The following is a 20476-nucleotide window of genomic DNA, read 5'->3' as shown; positions in this document are numbered from 1 at the left end:
AGAACGTGTTCAGGTTTTACTCCCTCTGCGCCAGCCACCTCCTGTAAAGAAGCTAGAATGTGTGTACAAGACCACGTGGTGGGGGGACTTGGTGGGCTGAATGGCGGAGTGGAAGGAGAAAAAGAATGAGGAAAAGGAGAGGAATGAACAGGAACTTCTGCAGTAGGAGGCCTGTAAGGACGACTCATCAGCTGGATTAAACTTGGAAGAGAAAGGATTAAAAGGGGGAGGAGAATCAGCAAGAAAGAAAGGAGAAACACGAAGGGGAAAGGTTCCTTTCCACTCACCAGATTGCCCACATATGTACTTAATCATAACTAGTATAATTAGGCATATAATTTTACCTAGTATAAAGCTAGAATTTAGGGTGCCATAAATAGACCATTCTGACTTACTATCTAAAGGACAATTTAGCTCTGATTTAGGGAATAGGTGAAGGGGTTTGAGATGATTCAATAAACATCTCAGGGGCGCGTTTGCTGGGGTGGATGTTCTGAATCCCATGGTAAACTGAGACCCACCTGGCTAGTGATTTCGGCGTCCCAAGACCACGGTGCCAGACAACGAGGTTAGAACAAAGGCTTGGTCGTCACCAAAAAAAACCCAATGTTTAACCGGGCATAAGCCGAGAGGGTCTGAACACCTGGCCAGGATTTCGAGCGAGATGCAGCGAGAAATAAGAGAGAGAGAGGTTCAGACCCTGAGAAAGAATCTCAGCACCATAAAACCCAGGAGTACACCCAGCAACTAGGACCAGCTCTGGGGACCATGGAGATACCCCCACACCTCCGCAGTCCGGCGGCAGGAGCCGCGGCCCAGGCGGCGGAAGCCAGGAGAGGGAAGGGGGCGGCGAGAAAAGCTGAAGGCGGAAAACCGCCCACTCTGTTGGCTCTTTGTTTGCTTTCCTGATAGTTTCCTTTGCTGAGAGAAAGCTTTTTAGATTGAATCTGTCCCAGTTTTTGATTCTTGCTTTTATTTCTTGTGCCATGAGAGTCCTGTTAAGGAAATCTGGTCCTAAGCCGTAATGTTGAAGATCTGGACCTACTTTTTCTTCTATAATCTGCAGGGTCTCTGGTCTGATTCTGAGGTCCTTAATCCATTTTGAGTTAGTTTCATGCATGGTGAGAGATATGGGTTTAGTTTCATTCTGTTGCATATGGATTTCCAATTCTCCCAGCACCATTTGTTGAAGAGGCTATCTTTTCTCCATTGCATATTTTTGGCCCCTATGTCTAATATGAGGAAATTGTGTTTATTTGGGTTTGTGTCCATGTCCTCTATTCTGTTCCATTGATCTACCTGTCTATTTTGGTACCAATACCATGCCATTTTTGTTACTATTGCTTTGTAGTATAGTTGAAGTTCTGGTATTGCGATACCCCCAGCTTCATTTTTCGTGCAAAGGATTGCTTTAGCTATTCTGGGTTTCTTATTCTTCTAGATGAATTTCATGATTGCTTGCTCTATTTCTGTAAGGTATGTAATTGGGATTTTAATTGGAATTGCATTGAATCTGTATATTTTGGTAGTATGGCCATTTTGACACTATAATTCTGCCTATCCAAGAACATGGGAGATCTTTCCATCTTCTAAGGTTTTCTTTAATTTCTTTCTTTAGTGTTCTGTAGTTCTCATTGTGGAGGTCTTTCACCTCTTTGTGAGATTGATTCCCAAGTATTTTACTTTTTTCAAGGCTATTGTGAAGGGGGTAGTTTTTCTAATTTCTCTTTCTGAAGATTCATCACTTATGTATAAAAATGCATTAGATTAATGAGCATTGATCTTATATCCTGCTACTCTACTGAATTCACTTATGAGTTCTAAAAGTTTTCTGGTGGAATTTCCAGGTTTCTCTAAATATATAATCATGTCATCAGTGAACAGGGATAGTTTGAGTTCTTCTTTTCCAATTCATATCCCTTTAATTTCTTTGGTCTGTCTAATTGCTCTGGCTAGAGTCTCAAGAATGATGTTGAATAGAAGTGGTGAAAGAGGGCATCCCTGCCTTGTTCCAGTTTTTAGGGGGAATGCTTTCAGTTTTCACCATTTAGAATGATATTAGCCATGGGCTTAGCATAGATAGCCATTACAATGTTAAGGAATGTTCCCACTATCCCTATTTTTTCTAGTGTTTTGAGCATGAAGGGGTGCTGGATTTTATCAAATGCTTTTTCTGCATCTATTGAAATAATCATGTGATTCTTGACTTTAAGTCTGTTGATATGGTGAATGACATTTGTTGATTTCCAGATGTTGAACCAACCTTGCATCCCTGGGATGAAACCCACTTGATCGTGGTGCACTATCTTTTTAATATATTTTTGTATGCCATTTGCTAAAATTTTGTTGAGAATTTTTGTGTCGATGTTCATTAAGGATATTGGTCTGAAATTTTCTTTTCTAGATGTGTCTCTGTCTAGTTTAGGTATCAGGATGATATTGGCTTCATAGAATGAGTTTGGGAGGGTTCCCTCCTATTTTATGGAATACTTTGAGAAGTATTGGAATGAGCTCTTCTTTAAAGGTTTTGTGGAACTCGGCTGAGAACCCATCTGGTCCTCGACTTTTCTTTGTTGGTAGGCTTTTGATGACTTCTTTAATTTAATTACTTGAAATTGGTCTATTTAAATTGTGAATGTTCTCCTCGTTCAGTTTAGGCAATTCATATGTCTCTAGAAACTTGTTGATGTCTTCGAAATTTTCTATTTTGTTGGAGTATAGATTTTCAAAATAGCTTCTAATTATGTTTTGTATTTTAATTCTTGTCTGTTGTGATATCCTTGTTCATTCCGAATTTTAGTAATTTGGGTTTTCTCTCATCTTCTCTGTTACTGTGGCTAAAGGTTTATCAATTTTGTTTATTCGTTGAAAGAACCAACTATTTATTTTGTCAATTTTTTGTATTGTTTCTTTTGTTTCAATTTCATTGATTTCAGCTCTGATTTTAACTATTTCCTGTCTTCTACTACTTTTGGTGTTGCTCTGTTCTCCTTTTTCTAGAGCTTTGAGCTGTAGTGTTAGGTCGTTTTTTGTTGAGTTTTACTTCTGTTATTGAATGCGCTCCATGAAATAAATTTTTTTCTAAGTACTGCTTTCATAGTGTCCCAGAGATTTTGATATGATGTTTCTTTGTTCTCATTTACCTCTAAGAATTTTTTAATTTCCTTCCTGATATCTTCTGTTATCCATTCATCATATAATAACGTATTGTTTAATCTCCAGGTGTTGGAGTAGTTTCTGTTTTTTACTCTTTCATGTATTTCTAATTTCAATCCAGTATGATCTGATAGAATACAAGGTATTATCTCTATCTTCTTGTACTTGCTAACATTAGCTTTGTGGCATAAAATATGGTCTGTTTTAGAGAAGGATCCATGTGCTGCTGAGAAGAAAGTGTATTCGCTCTTGGTTGGATGGTATATCCTATAAATGTCCCTTAAGTCTAAATTATTGATTGTGTTACTGAGATCTATGGTTTCTTTGTTCAATTTTTGTTTGGAAGATCTGTCCAGTGGTGAGAGAGGTGTGTTAAAATCACCTAGTATTATTGTGTTATGATCTATTTGGTTTCTGAAATTGAGAAGGATTTGTTTGACATACATGGATGAGCCACTGTTTCGGGCATAGATGTTTATGATTGTTATGTCTTGCTGATTTATGCTTCCCTTAAGAAGTATGAAATGTCCTTTTTTATCCCTTCTGACTTACTTTGGCTTGAAGTTCACATTATCTGAAATGAGGATGGATACCCTGCTTTTTTGCTGAGTCCATGTGCATGGTATCTTTTCCCCCATCCTTTCACCATAGTCTATGGGTATCTCTTTCTATGAGGTGAGTCTCTTGCAGGCAATATATTATTGGATCTTTCTTTTTAATCCAATCTGCCAGTCTATATCTTTTGATTGATGAATTCAGGCCATTAACATTCAGGGCTATTGTTGAGATATCATTTGTATTCCTGGTCATTTGGCTCATTTTTTATATCTTATTTATTAATTTTTTTTGACATGACTAGGTTCTTCCTTTGACAATTCCTTTAGGATAATTCCTCCCTTTGCTGATTTGCTTCTTTGTTGTTCATCTCTTCCTCATGGAATATTTTGCTGAGAATGTTCTGTAATGCTGGCTTTCTTTTTGTAAATTCCTTTAGCTTTTGTTTATCATGGAAGGATTTTATTTCATTGTCAAGTTTGAAGGTAAGTGTGGCTGGCTATAAGATTTTTGGTTGGCATCCATTTTCTTTCACGGCTTGGTAAATGTTGTTCCAGGCCCTTCTAGGTTTTGGATCTGGATTGAAAAATCTGCTGATATCCATATTGATTTCCCCCTGAATGTAATTTGATTTCTTTTTTCTCTTGCAGCCTTTAAATTTCTGTCTTTATTTTGTATGTTAGGTATTTTCATTATAATGTGCCTTGGTGTCGGTCTGTTGTAATTTTGTGTATTTGGAGTTCTATAAGCCTCCTGTTGAACTTGATTTTCCATTTCATTCTTCAGACTTGGGAAATTTTCTGATATTATTTCATTGAATAGGTTGTTCATTCCTTTGGTTTGTTTCTCTAAGCCTTCCTCAATCCCAATAAGTCCTAAATTTGGCCTTTTCATGATATCCCATAATTCTTGTAAATTCTGTTCATGATTTTTTACCATCTTCTCTGTTTGTTCAACTTTGTTTTCAAGGTTAAATATTTTGTCTTCAATATCTGAGGTTCTGTCTTCCAAATGTTCTATTCTATTGGTTATGCTTTCCATGGAGTTTTTAACTTGGTTTATTGTTTCCTTCATTTCAAGGATTTCTGGGTTTTTTTTCAATATCTCTAATTCTTTATTGAAATGATCTTTTGCTTCCTGTATTTGCTCTTTTAACTGTCAATTGGTGTGATCATTCAATGCCTGCATTTGCGCTTTCATCTCATCATTCAATTCTTGCATTTGCTCTTTCATCTCTTCGTTTGCTTCCCTGATCATTTTAATTATGTACATTCTGAACTCCCTTTCTGTCATTTCTTCTGTCATGCTGTCATTGGATTTTATTGATGTAACATCTATCTTTGTTTGGAGGATTTTCTTCCCTTGTTTTCTCATATTGTTCAGGTATCAGTGGACCGCTGAGATATTGCAGATTTTCTCTATTGACTTATAATGTCCCTGCAGATGTCTAGTATATCCCCTCTTAGTCTTCAGTAGGCTGAAGTCTTGGAGGAAGTTGATAGTGTGGTGTTCCACACGGAAGCTGCCTCTCTAGGGGTGGTGGCTTTCAGGTGGGGTATATTCCCTGCTAGTGGGCAGAGGTGCCTTCACTTGTTGACCAATGGTCATCCAAAAGGGAACTAGGCTGCGGGCTGAGGCAAGGCTTTTTGGGCCTGTGTCTCTGGTTTTACCATCCTTGTGGGAAAACCTCACCCGGCAGGGAAGACTCACCCGGTGGGGAGGTCTCACTGGTCATGCCCTCTCCTAGAGGTTCCCCTCAATTTACAGCTACTGCCTGGGCTGGGCTGCCTTCCTCTGCAAAGTTCCCAGGGGCCCGGACCTACCTCCTGGGCCTGGGAGCCTCACCATTCACAGACAAGTCTCCTTAGGCTCCCCCTCCTCAGAGAACCTGCCCCTAGACCTGAAACCTTTACTCCGCCCCTCAGCTTGTCTCTGTGTGGCTCTTCCACCAAGAAGCCACCTAGGTCCTGGGACCCTGCTCTGCACCTAATTGCCTGGCTATGTGGCCCCTCCTCTGAGCAGCCACGTGGAGCCCCGTACAGTTGCTCCGAGTCCCAGCGACCCGCCACACGCCTCTTCCTCCGGGCAGCCACCCGGTGTTCCGGTGCAGTTGCTAGGAGTCCAAGCAACTCACTGTGCACCTCCTCTTCCTGACAACCACCCATAGCCCTGGTGCAGTCACTCTGAATCCAAGTGACCCACCACACTCCTCCTCCTCCTCCGGGCAGTCCCCCTCCCCGGTGTTCAGGAGCGGTTGCTCTAAGTCCAAGCGACCTGTCGTGCTCCTCCTCCTCCTCCAGGTAGCCCCCCGGTATTCAGAAGTATTTGCTCTGAGTCCAAACAGCTCACCGCGCAGCTCCTCCTCTGGTCAGCCACCCGGAGCCCCGGTGGGTTGCTCCGAGTCCAAGCATTGTGCTGATTGGCCTCCTCTGCAATGCTCCCAGTTGTCTGAGTTCACTGCTCCAGCAGGGGGAGGGTTGCCTCATTGGGCAACTCTACTTCACAAAGTTCCCTGCATTCCAGGACTACTGCCCCATCTGGGACCCCCCCCAATGGGAGAGACTCACCTGGTGACTTTGAGTTGGTCCCAAGTCTCTCAATATCTCCTCTTCTTGAATCCTGAGTCCTGGGGCAACATGAAATGCAGCCACCCTCTAGTCTGCCATCTTGAAATGCCTGAAGAAAACCACGTCTATTTATTGATTTCCTTATGTTGAACCAAACTTGCATCTCTGTGATGAAAGCACTTGATCATGGTGAACTATCATTTTAATATGTTTTTGTATGTGATTTGACAGTATTTTATTGAGAATTTTGCATCCATGTTCATCAGGGATATTTTCCTGATGTTTTCTTTTTTTTATATGTGTCTGGTTTTGGTATCAGGGTGTTACTAGCTTCATAGAATGAGTCTGGAAGGGTTCCCTCCTTTACTACTTCATGGAACAATATGAGGATGATTGGTGTTAGTTCTTCTGGAAGTCTGGTTGAACTTGGCTGAGAATCTTTCTGGTCCTGGGCTTTTCTTTGTTGATAGACTTTTATGGCATCTTCATTTTCGTTGCTTGAAATTGATCTGTTTAAATTTTCAAAGTCCCCCGATTCAGTTTGGGTAAGTCATATGTCTCTTGAAATTTGTTGTTGTCCTCAAGATTTTCTGTTTTATTAGAGTATAACTTTTCAAAATATATTTTTAATCTTGTCTGTATTTCAGTAGTGTTCATTGTGAAATTTCCTTTTTTGTCAAGAATTTTAGTAATTGGTTTTCTCTTTTTGTCTTCATAACTTGACTAAGAGACTCGTATGAATCTACATTGTGCACAACTGTAGAAATGACATGATGTATCCCATTTGTGTACAATGACTCAAAATGCAGTCTGTAAAAATTTTTTAAAAATTAAAAAAATAAAAAAGATTATATATTTTGTCTTCATTGCCTGAAACTGTCTTCCAAGCAATCTAGTTTGTTGGTGATGCTTTCCATTCAATCTTTAAATTTTTTTTATTGACTCCTTTGTTTTGAGATTTCTGCCTTTTTTTCAGACTCTATCTCTTTATTGAAGTGATCTTTCACTTCCTTTATTTTCTCTCTGATTTCACTCCTTACATCATCTTTTGCCTTACAGATCAGCTAGCTTAACTGTGTACATTCTAAACTCCTTATCTCACACTGTGGTGTTGATGAATTCTGTTATTGGAGTATCTTGGTTTGTTTGTGTGATGTGTTCCCTTGCTTTTTCATGCTGTTTGTATGTCTACCTATGTAACAGTATGGGTCTGAGGTAGTAGAGTTTCTACTCTGTGGACTTATATTGACCCTGACATTTTTCAGTATCTCACATTTTAGTGGGAGAAAAATAATAACAACCAATGCAAAAATATACTGCACTCAAACAAATACTTCCTGTTTGGGCATCTACAGTGTTAATTGTCACAATAAATAGAAATTATATACTCAGTTATTTCCTACAATAAAACCAGTATGTTTGCAAAAGGTTTTACACTTTCAAATGATGGACAGGGAGAGAACAAAGGTGACATAGAATGTGATGATGATGAGTGAGGAAGAGAGAAGATAGAAGTAAAAAATTCACAGAGGAGTGAATAAGAGAATAATAGACCTTGGTTGTCAGCAAAAGAAAAAAGAAAGAGAATCAAGACAAACAGGAGAGAAAAATTTATATTTATATATATATATATATATATAAAATTTTAAGAATTAAAAATTCAAGAATACTAAAACTGATGTATATGAATTAAACATCCTTTTCCTTAAAAAACCTATCCATGATAAATAACTCCTAGAAATGAGAAAAAAACATATATATATAAATGTCCATTAGCCATTAAGGGTATAATTAAACAGAGAAAATTAAAAAGGAAAAGGAAAGAAAAAAAACTCAATGAAAAGTTAAAGACCCTGAACCAAGGCGGCGAGTTCCTACCTGCAGGTTGCTTCAGGGACCAGGACAGGGCAGCCAGGGACTTCCCCACACAGTCTGCAGCCCGCAGCCCGGCCCCCTCCGGCGGGAAGCGCCTTTCCAGGCTAGCTTCTCGGAGCAGACCGCCCAGTGAGAGCCTTTCCACACAGAGCCAGCCACAAGTCCCCTAGCCAGCGGTGACCTCCGGCCCACAAGCAGCCTCTGGGACCAGGGCAAGGAAGCCAGAGACCTCTCCAGGCGGACCTGCTCCTGGCCCCACGGCCCCCCCAGCCGCAGGCTTTTTCAACGGGATTATCCAAGAGGGCAGACTAGAGCGTGACTGCATCTCCAGTCACTCCAGAACCCAGGATTCAAGAAGGGGAGGCATTGAGAGACATGGACTAAAATAGAGCCTCGGAGTGAGTCTCCCCCACCTGCTGAAGCGCTGCCTGGGGGGCAAGCCCAGATTCGGGTGGCTGATTAGAGTAAGGCAGAGCAGCTAGAGTCCACCCCAGGCAGCCCTGCACACTCCGGCGGTGGGCTCCACCCACTGGGCCAGATTCTCCAGCAACTCCAAGCAGGCCCCAGTGAGAGCCTTTCTGCACAGAACCAAGCTTCAAGTCTCTGAACCAGGGAGGCGAGTTCCTGCCCGCAGGTTGCTTCAGGGACCAGGACAGGGCAGCCAGGGACTTCCCCAAGCAGCCCGCAGCCTGGCCCCCTCCGGCGGGAAGCGCCTTTCCAGGCTACCTTCTCGGAGCAGGCCCCACAGTGACAGCCTTTCCACACAGAGCAGCTCCAACCCCTGGAACCAGTAGCAGGCTAGGGGCAGATTTCCTTGGAAGCACTGCATTATCAAGTTACTCCAAGACTTCAGGCTACTGAAGGCAGGAAGGTGATACACTGGAAATCTACAGGAACACTATAAGCCAATAGAAGGATTCTGCAATATCACAAAGTCCCACTGAGATCTGACCAATATGAGAAAACAAGGGACGAAGATGTCCCAAACAAACATAGATACTATATCAATAAATCCCAATGACAGCACAGCAGAAGAAATGTCAGAAAGGGAGTTCAGAATGTACATAATTAAAACAATCAGGGAAGCAAACGAGGAGATGAAAGAGCAAATGCAGGCATTGAAGGAGGAGATGAAAGAGCAAATGCTGGCATTAAATGATCGCACCAATCAACAGTTAAAGGAGCAAATACGGGAAGCAAGAGATCATTTCAATAAAGAGTTAGAGATATTGAAAAAAAAAACCAAACAGAAATCCTTGAAATGAAGGAAACAATAAACCAAGTTAAAAACTCCATGGAAAGCATAACCAATAGGATAGAACATCTGGAAGACAGAACCTCAGATATTGAAGACAATATATTTAATCTTAAACAAAGTTGACCAAACAGAAAAGGTGGTAAGAAATCATGAACAGAATCTACAAGAATTATGGGATATCATGAAAAGGACAAATTTAAGAATTACTGGGATTGAGGAAGGCTTAGAGAAACAAACCAAAGGAATGAACAATCTATTCAATGAAATAATATCAGAAAATTTCCCAAATCTGAAGAATGAAATGTAAAACCAAGTACAAGAGGCTTATAGGACTCAAAATATACAAAATTACAACAGACCCACACCAAGGCACATTATTATGAAAATACCTAACATACAAAATAAAGACAGAATTTTAAAGGACGCAAGAGAAAATAATCAAATTACATTCAGGGGGAAACCAATAAGAATATCAGCAGATTTTTCAATCCAGGCCCTAAAAGCTAGAAGGGCCTGGAGCAACATTTACCAAGCCCTGAAAGAAAACGGATGCCAACCATGAATCTTATACCCAGCAAAACTTACTTTCGGATTTGATGATGAAATAAGATCCTTCCATGATAAACAAAAGCTAAAGGAATTTACAAAAAGAAAGCCAGATTTACAGAACTATCTCAGCAAAATATTCCATGAGGAAGAGATGAAAAACAACGATGCAAATCAGCAACGGGAGGAGCTAGCCTACAGGAATAGCCAAATAAAGGGGAAACCAAATCATGTCAAAAACCAAAAATGAGTCAAATGACTGGGAATACAAATCATATCACAATAATAACCCTGAATGTTAATGGCCTGAACTCATCAATCAAAAGACATAGACTGGAAGATTGGAATAAAAAGAAAAATCCAACAATTTGCTGCCTGCAAGAGATTCATGTCATAGAAAGAGATACCCATAGACTAAAGGTGAAAGGATGGGAAAAAACATACCATGCACACAGACACAGCAAAATAGCTGGAGTATCCATCCTCATTTCAGATAATGTGGACTTCAAGCCAAGTTAGTCAAAAGGGATAAAGAAGGACATTACATACTGCTTAAGGGAAGCATAAATCAGCAAGACATAACAATCATAAATATCTATGCCCCGAACATTGGCTCATCCATGTACGTCAAACAAATCCTTCTCAATTCCAGAGATGCCCCTGACACTATTTACTACCGTCACTTCAGAGCCAAGCTGCCTCATACTCTATTCAAGCTTAAGAAAGAAAGAAAAAACTTGTTGATATTGTTTTCCACAGTTCCTTAAATCCAGGTATAAACTTGTGTAAAGTTCTGCAATAGGCTGAAAATTTAGTTACTAAATTTAGAAAAATTGCTATAACATTAAGTGAGGGTTAAAGGGGATGGGGAGAAAGATTGGGAGGGAGAGAAAGAAAAGATAGAAAATAATGATACATAGTAAGGTAGAAAGGAGAGAGAGATGGATGTGGGTATTTGAGATAGTAGCAGACTGTGAGAGGGAAAATAGGGAGTATGAGGAGTGAGTATAAGCTAGAGCTAAGAAAACAAAGACAGAATGATTCAAAGTAATACTTTAAACCATTAGAAGGAATACATTCAAATGGGTTGAAGGTACAAAGTTGGCTATTAGGGTACCAACCACCAATCAAATTAAATAGTGATATATATGTAAATATATATAGATATGTGTGTGTGTGTGTGTGTATATATATATATATATAAAACTGTGTATATATATATATATAGGTAGATAGCTATATATACACACACACATACATACACACACACACACATAAAATAAAGACTTATTTATAGTAAACCATGTCAGGGTGTAAAAATTCTTGTTGAATCTTGGGTTGGATTTCATTAGGGTTTGGACATTTAGTAGATGTCCATCACTCTTTGGTTGTGAATCTCTCCAGAGTTGCAGGGGCACAGGAATCACTGCCCTAAGTGCCATGGTCCTCCCACCAGGTGGTTCTGGTTTGTCAGCTCAGGGGCCAGGAATCGACTACTCAGAGGTGCTGGGTTGTGTCTTGGTTGTTTCTATTGTATGGTAGAGTTCAGGATGAAGGGCTTTGGAGTATCCCTGTGATTGCTGTGGGTCAACCTTCTCCCCTCTACTGAATCCTTTTCATGGAGGTGTAGATCCTGGTGACTGTCTATAAGCACAGATCCTTTGGTTGTGGATTTTCTGTGGGTGTTCTGTGCTACATAAGCATTCCCCTAACCTATGCTGCTATCTGGAGTTCTGTAGTCAAGGGATTAAGGTGGTTCACCTGGGTTCTAGTTTCTACTGCCCCAGGTTGTAAACAGTGGGTGCCAATTCCCTCTGTTCACTACGACTGGTGCAAGGTCCAGCCAGTGCCCAAACAATATCCTTTCACTCACCAATTGTGACCACAGGTTAAGTGTGGAGCAGTTGCTTCCAGCTACCTTGAATCAGGCAACTTTCTACCTTGACTGGTCTCCCTCTCGCTATGATAGTGATTCTGGTGCCTTCCCCTTAAGCTTCCTGGGGCAGCTTTTCCTAGTGGCTTTCTGCTGACTTCTGCCACCATCCAGGAACCAGACCTCTATATCACTGGATATTTAGGTAGTTTCCCTACTGTCTGGGACTAGTGATCAAGGAGAAAGACCCTCTTATGCATCTTAGGACTCAAGTAAGCATTTTTCCATGGTGCCTTCCCCCAATGGTAGTGGTTGGTGCTGATATGGTCTTGATGGATGCACTTTCTTCTGCTTGGAAGCTCTGTAGAGCTTTCCACCTCTACCTGAGTCACAAGAAGACCGAGAAGAACACTGGGTTAGGCACTCTTCCCCACAAAGGTCTGCTCCACCACCTTCCCCTTCACCTTCATATTGAGGGGAAATGGGTTTCTGCGATTTTCAGCTAATAACCACCCAAGTTCTTTCTAGCCAGTCTTAAAATATCACACTGCAGGGACTTATTTTTGGTTATTTGTTGCTGTCTGGAAGTGGGTAGACTAGTCAAGTGAGGGTTCCACAAGTTGGCTGTGGACCCCGACACAGTTTTCTATTCATATTTTGCTTTTAAACCATTTGATCTGCTTCAAGGACACTGCTGACCATGTCATACTTTAATTTTGTCTGCCTTTCCGTATGTTTTTAAGTGAGTGAGCTTTAGAGTTTTTCTCCCTCCCTCTCAATCTTTCTCTTTCTGTTGCCCCTCCCCATTTCCCTCATCTCGGTCTGGCTTCAGAGTTGGGGAACTCTGCACTTATTTTCTACTCTGGTAACCTATTTTCAAGTCGCTCAAGATCACAGACTTTATAATATTGAGTCTCAGAGCTTTTATTTTATCACCCAACTCAATTCTGCTTTTCCTTCACTGCTTCCTTTCTGTTATGAGGAAATCAGGAATGATCCCCTGGCTCCCTTCCACCATTTTCGTGAACTTTCTCTTCCTGTATTTTCTTATTGGTGCACTAGAATGCTAACCTTTAAAAGAGTAAAAAATAAGTGGCAAAAATAGAAAGGGTAGAATATATAAAAACCTGACATTTGCCCCACCCATGCTGTCTTGGAATTTAATTAGCAGTTATTTCTCTGTGAGTGTTTGGAACACTGAATATGCCCCTGGGAGGTGGCAGGAGGGGAACATTTCTGTGCCAGTAAACTGTTGGTGTCCATGGTATCTGTGGGTTGTGAACATTTTTTTTTTGACACTCACCTATACATAATAACAACATACCATAAATATTTGTAACTATAGCATTTTAATTCATGAAATAGCCTCTTAATTCCATCATTCCATGTTTCTAGATTTCCCCCAAATCTTTGTTTTTTGTTCCTATTGAATTAAAAAAGAAGAAGGAGAATGAATAAGTAAGTTACCTTTAATTAAGTGAGAAGTGGCTTTAAATGGGCTTTGCAACCTTATAAGATTTTGGACAGTCATTCAAACTGCTGTGTTTGGGCCAGGGAGCAAGGAGAGAGGCCATCTCTATAGACTCACAGGTCATGGTAGGGAGCACATCCAGGGCGCAGTGAGGGATCTGGTCACTGAGTTGAAATGGTGGTAAGAGTGGAATTTAAGAACAAGTGAGAGCTAATAGGGATACATGTATCCTGATTCTGTTAGAAGATGGCTTTCTGCTGATCAGTGACCCAGTGGGTGCTGATTATGGGCTGGCAGGTAGAGCAGGAAAGAGTCTCCCCAGGCACCCAGATGATAGCTTATTATGGAGAAAATTATATGCAAATTAAACTATTAATATTTATGCATGAGCAGCCTCCCATGGACACATTTAACACATATTTATTAAGGACCAATTATGTACAAGGCTGAAAGAAGAAGCCACTGTGCTCGCTACTGCTATCAGACAATAAAAGATATAGTCAAATATTAGTAAGTTGGCATTCTGCCCTCATTTTAGGCCACTGCTGTGGAATCTGTCATTTTAATTTGGACTGGGTGTTTTTGTTGCATACTAATGGCTCTTAGTGAAGAACATCATCCCAATGAGAAGGTACTCTGTCCGAGACTCTGTGAACTCAGATAGCTTAGTATGCATAGAACATTCCAGACCATTGAAATAGAGGGTGGAGGATGTTTTGAGTTATACTTCCAAATGTTTTTAAAAGATTTACCAAACACATCATTTGTGCCAGAAATCAGTATGTGCATAAATCTTTGGGAGTTTATTAGCAGAAAGAAGTAGGAAGGTAAGACCCATGGGTTAGGTTTGGGATTGTGAGCAAAGGGCTCCAGCCTAGAGTGAGGGGAGGGTTTGCTGGCTAACTTAAGAAGCCCATGAGAAAGATAAACCTATCTACACCAGAAGACAGGCCTCTACAGGACAAACCAGGGACCAGTCACCATTTCTCACCTGTAATGTCACAAGTCACCCTAATAGGCATTTGTTTTCAGGGCCTGGAAGTAGGCCTCATGGACCCCAGGCCCTGTCCTGCCACCTCTGCCTGCTAACTCCCAGAATTTATAACAAAGAAAAAAAAAACTTCAATTCTCAATTAGTAATACAGTCACTTAAAATATGAATGCCTCTGGGGTCAGTTTTATTTAGTATAAGTGAAAGTCAGCTACAATGTAATTTGTGGATATTAATGATCAAAAGTCAAAGTCTTCTCTGTTTGTAGAGATAGTGAGGGATTAAAGACAGCAGAAGACCATTGAGTATTTGAAAGCAAATGTTACCATCAGAACAGGCAAGAACTGAAGATAAATTGCACATTTGATGGCTTTCCCAGAGATAGAAATTAGAAAAGTTACCTATAAGATAAAGGTATTTTTGTAATGCAGTATCACTTAGAAGATACAGAGTCGTCTAAAACTTGGTGATTACCTTTTTATTTTTTTAAGCCAGCTGAAATCGTATGAAAGATCATCATTCCTAAGTACATGTTAATGTGACTTTCATCCTATCTATAACTATGAGATAATTTTCTGGTCTGTGGGTTAGAATGACCTCAGACACTAATGTGATTCAGGCAGATGTGGTCAGTACCCTATGATGGCCTGTAGCACCACCATGTTATGACTTTGCTTCCCTCTATGCAATATCTTGCTGGGAGCAAAGATCCTGTTTCATGCATCTCGGTATCCCAGTGAGTAAAAGACACACCTCAAACAGGCACAGGAGTGTTTTTGTTTAAAAAAAAAATCAATGAATGGATTCTTCCAGAATTATATCCTATTTATATCATTTTACTGATTTTTTAAAAAAATCATTAGCTCAAGAAGGAGCCTAAATACAAGGATCTTGCCCATAGGGCTTTAGGAATTATGTCCCTTCTGCGTGCTGTCTTTGGGTTGTTTTACTCAGAACATTTTTTGACTTTTAGTTTATAAGACCTGTGGATTTTTTTCATTTTAATTCATAAGTAAGAGGATAATTACTCTTAGTATCACAGCACACTTACCTAAAAGCAAACCGAGAGTGTCCACTATGGGAAATACATCAAAGGGTTTAGCTTGTATATAAGGTTCTGTGAAATGTCATAAAGGGCCATGATGTTTTCTTATTTGGAGAAAATTTGATCCCCTTAAGTGAATTCAGTAGTGTCTATTTCTGTCATTATAATGACTTACTTTTTTCTAGATGAAACCACCTCTCAAGGGAAATGCATTACAAATACTTTTCTGTCTAAAAAAATATATGTTTTAGTTCTAGGTGGACACAATACCTTTATTTTATTTTTATGTAGTGCTGAGGATCAAACCCAGGGCCTCAAGCATACTAGGCAAGTGCTATACCACTGAGCCACAATCCCAGCCCACAAATGCTTTCCAACATATGCATGACAAAACACAGCAATTATTAACTTTCTAAATGGCCAGTTGTTCCATAGTACACATCTGCACTCAGCAAATAAACTTCCTCAAATGACAGTCGTTCCTTGGTATCTCTTCCAGTTTCTGTCCTGAATTGAACTATCCAAGACTTCCTGCCTTGCTTCTATTATGAATTATTATCAATTCATGTAAGAGATACTCTAAAATGACTTTGAAAAGGTACTGGCAGATATACACCTCCTATTCACGTAGAGAAATATATTGCTTGAGTACAACAGCATTCATGAGATGACCCCAAATCAGATCAACTCCTCAGATGCCTTGCTTTAAATTAAATGTTCCTGGAATTTTATGGTATGTATTTCTCTGAAATAAATCATGGTTTGACTAATGATTGACTTATCAAGAATTAATCAGTTTTCTAACATGTCTAGGCTCCCACTTGGTGTTGGATGGGGCTGACTTGTGGACAATGCAAGCAGCACCATTTCCCATCAAATAATATGGCAAGACACAAAGGTGACAAAGAAAACATCAGTACTTTTCTTCCAGCATTTATGCTCCATTTTCTGCCTCCCTGATGGCCACTACAAGTGTTTTTGCAACTTCAAAAGCATAATTTAGGAGGAAACTGTGGAGGCTATTGGTAGTGCTTTTTCTTTTGCTTTGGGCCATTAATTTCAGGGCTTAAAAATCTGTTCTCTCAGAGAAGACTGACTGGGGTGTGTGAACTGTTTAAAGGAGGTAATTAAGGTTTGATGAAAGTACTAGACACATTGGAATTTGCTTTTCATACCATCTCTAAAATTCTTTTATTTTTAAACAATATACCAGAATACACACACACCACACACCACACACCAAAGTCACTGCTGAGACTGTTTTTGGAACCTCTCCTTTATAATTGGCTTGTAGAAGAGTCAAACCCCATGTAAGCAAATTAGTCTCATTATTCAATTGCACTTGGTTTTGACTAAAACCCCACCTGATCACCTTATTCACCAGATTTGGAACCAGTGAATCAACCCCAGGAGGTTACCGCTGGGTAGAGTGGCAGGGGAAGTTCCAAAAGTGGTCCAAGCACTGACAGTTTTATTGCAAGAACTGTTCTGAACACCATTCCACACTCAGGTATGTTGTTTAAAAAGAAATGAAAGAACTTTGGAAATAGGGGCAAGCTGTCATGGGGGAGAGCTAACATCCACTAATTCTGTTTGAATTGCATGAATCATAAATTCATTAAAGGAAAGGCAAATTAGGAAAGCTACAAAATACTATAACAAAATTATAGTGAGTCCAAACAATAAACAAGCAACTTTTAGCATATTTGGGTATATAGAACATAAATCTATCATAGAGCTATATATACATGCATTTTATGTTTTTGTTTTTTATATTTTTATATAAAACTTCATTTCTCAAAGTAATGGAATTTCTATAAGAATGAAATGAGTAAGTGTATGTTTATTGTCTGAGCTTCATCACTGAGGTGGTAAGTTTACTATTTTCCCTATCTCATCCTTTTTTAAATGTTTTGGCACATTCTGCATCAGGAGAACTCTGAAGTTGAAAGCCAGCTCAACTCCTTTTTTTTAAAGAATTTCTTAAAACTTTACTTCATCTCTTTCCCAAAGAGATGTAAGTTAAATCTGATGAAATTTTTGCCAGACACAAACAACATTTGTCAAGTCTATGGCCTAAGAAGATTATGAGATACCTTAAGGACTTCCAGGAAAAGAATTCTTTCGGTCCAGCAATTCCTGGTGTCGGTCACAGGACAGTGAAAATGTTTCTTCATTTTTAGATAACAGTCAAGATAGATAGTAGTAAAGATGTGAGCTCCCCCAAACACGGGAAGGAAGACCCAGACAACATGCCCCATGTGGGTGGCAATACTTGGGCTGGTGGAACAGGTTGGTAGCGAGGATGTGGCATTCTTGTGGGTCGGGCTTCCCATCAGGCCAGCACTGCTTCTGCCCTCAGAAGGCTCAGGGGACAGCTGTGCTTCTCATCCTTCCCCATTAGTTAATCAATGCGTTCTTACCCTTGGCTCCAAAGTGACATCGGGACATAGAAAGAGCCTGGCATTCTGTGTCCCAAAGACTCTGCTGACCTAAGACCTAACACAGTTCTCACCCTCCTGGAGTTGTTTCATTGTGAAAGGGGATAACAACTGCCTCACCAGGTCATGATTTGGACTGAATAAGATTGTGAGAGTAAAGCACTGAGCTCTGACTGGCCTGAGGATGGTACACATTCAATGTTAAGCTCTTCTTTTAACCTATAGGCACTTGGGTTTCTGCCATAAATCTACAGTATATTCTTTCTTGAGCAACTGATTTTGAAACAAAATAGTCCTTGTCTCCCACATCTCAGAAATGAGTGTGATGAGGATGCAGGATTTTGAGAGAGGAGGGTTGGTTGCTGTTTACAAGGATGCCGTGTGTAAGCAAACTAGTCTATTCCTTCCTCTCAGCTGCCTGACTGGACCATTGTTCCGTGACTGCTGTCTTCCTTTTTCCTGTGGCAGCTGGAGCCCCACATCTGCTGGGCCACAGGAATAGGGCCAGACTGCGCACTGCCCGAGCTTCTCTGAGCCCTGAGGAGAGCTGGCAGGGATTCCAAGCTTCACCTTCCTTGAGGACGGTCTGTACCTCTTAGCCTTGACAGCCAGGGCAGGAAATGGGTTTCTGTGCTGAGACAATGAGCTATCAAATAGGCTGTAGGCTTCTTGCCTGCTCTGTTTATTCATCAAGCAGCAGCTTTAAAGAAAGGCTATTTTTAGAAGTGTCCTTTGATCTGGAAGGTAGTGTCAAGCCAACAAGATTTAATCCATATGGAATGCATTGTGGAGCCAGCTGGCCAGATGTAGGCTCCCCAGCAGGAGACTGCTGCTCTTAAGTGAAAGTTCTTTCTTACTATTCAACTTGAACCTCCTAGCTCCAATATCTGTCCAGATAGTATCTGTGTTTCCCCTGAACTTTTATTTTTCAGTTGATCAAAAGCCTTGGCTTCAACTTGTCTTTCTATCTTTGTCATTTTTCTCCCTCAATATTCCCTACATTGAACTTAGCTCTGGCCCCCTGCCTTGCCCACCTTACTCCTTATCTTGAGGATAAGATATGTTTAAAATGTCCAAGCTTAGCTTCAAGGCTATGCTTTGCAGTCTCAGAACCCCCAGCAAGTGTTTTCACTTAGAAAGTACAAAATGGAAAGCTCTGGGAAGTAGAAATCATAGAGAACTCTCCACTCATGTCCTGTGCACCCCAGGGTGACATTCCCTAGGGTCCATGTGACTCATTCTGCTTTCACTCTCATCTACGTCTAACAGTTGCAGATTCTTTCCTCTCTCCAAAATGATGACCTCTGAGTACCTAAGAAGTGCTAAGCTCTAGTTCACATCTCCCCATACTTAAGAACAGTCTCCTAGAGGGAGGGAGTCAGGTCTCAAAAACAGCTTCCCATCACTAACTCATGTCACTACCCAGTTCCTGTTCTTTTGGCTACAGATTGATTGTCAGTGGGAGACAGGAATCACACAAATCTAAGAAGTAATTTTCCACCACCCAATTTTAAATAAAAATGAACTAAGATGTGTTCCAATCAAAGGATGCTGTAATTAATAGACTGTGGTCATGGTATTTCCCAAAAGGAAATGACCATCTACCTGGACTTTCATAAAGGAAGTGGTTCAGGCTAAGTGTTCCTTCTTAGTTTATTAGACCAATTAAAGTTTCAAAGGAGAAAAAAAATATTATAATTTAACCAACATGTGAAAGATTTTAAATTTTCCACTAACAAATCTAGAAATTATCTCTGTGTATGGGAATTATTTAAATAATAATTATAAGATTGGTAATTTATATAGCTCTTATTTTTTGCCAAGTGCTTTTCTAAGAATTTTGCTTCATGATAGTCCCATGAAGTAAATCATATTAGTATACTTGCTTTCTAAATGAAGAGACTGAGACACAGAGTATTTGCATAATTTCCCCAAAGATACAGCTATTGAGTTGGAGCCAGGATTCAAACTCAGGGAGTCTGCCTTAACTAGTACAGTATACAATATTGTACTCACTGTAGTGTATAATACTGTCCATCAATACTGAAATGTCATCCTAAGTTTTCTTGTTACCTATGAGTAAACAAAAGACAGTGGTTTTTAGTATTCTTTCACAAAGGAAATAAATCAGTAACCCAAAAACCAAATCTAGTCAGTAGATGTATATATTATCATAGGTCAGTGTAGCTTTTTTATTTTATTTATTTATTTACTTATACTTACCAGGGATTGAACTCAGGAGTGCTCAACCACTGAGCCATATCCCAGATCTTTTTATTTTCTTTTGAGACAGAGTCTCACTAAGTTGTTTGGGGCCTCATTAAGTTGCTGAGACTTGTTTTGAACTTCTGACTTTCTTGCCTCAGTCTCCCATGTCACTGAGATTACAGGTGTGCACCACCATGCCTATCCAGGGTATTATTTTAAAATAATTTCAATTGGAGCACATCTAGCCAATGCCCCCACCACTTCTTATAATACCTACTACCTACTAGACTTATAGCCATTTAACTTTCATTTTTAACATAAACCATTCATAGATTATTATATGACATATATGTACAAATATGTAAACTTGGATTTATATTGAAAGAGTGTTCTGATAATATTGTCCATTGTAAATTATTCAAAGCTAAAAATCAAAGTTGATACAATAATTGACCTCAGATCTTAGCTAAGCCAGAGGTCTTTATAGGTC

General features: G+C 39.9%; 1 protein-coding gene across 1 annotated transcript in view; it reads left to right on the top strand.

Annotated features, from left to right (window-relative positions):
- Nucleotides 1-20476, top strand: part of VWA8 (von Willebrand factor A domain containing 8) — a 718869-nt gene that overhangs the window by 594104 nt on the left and 104289 nt on the right. The window lies entirely within an intron of this gene.

Source organism: Sciurus vulgaris (genome assembly GCF_902686455.1).
Source record: "Sciurus vulgaris genome assembly, chromosome: 4".
Classification (NCBI taxonomy): Eukaryota; Metazoa; Chordata; class Mammalia; order Rodentia; family Sciuridae; genus Sciurus; species Sciurus vulgaris.
Note: the sequence above shows the minus strand (reverse complement) of the source record. Positions and strands in the feature narration are given on the sequence as shown.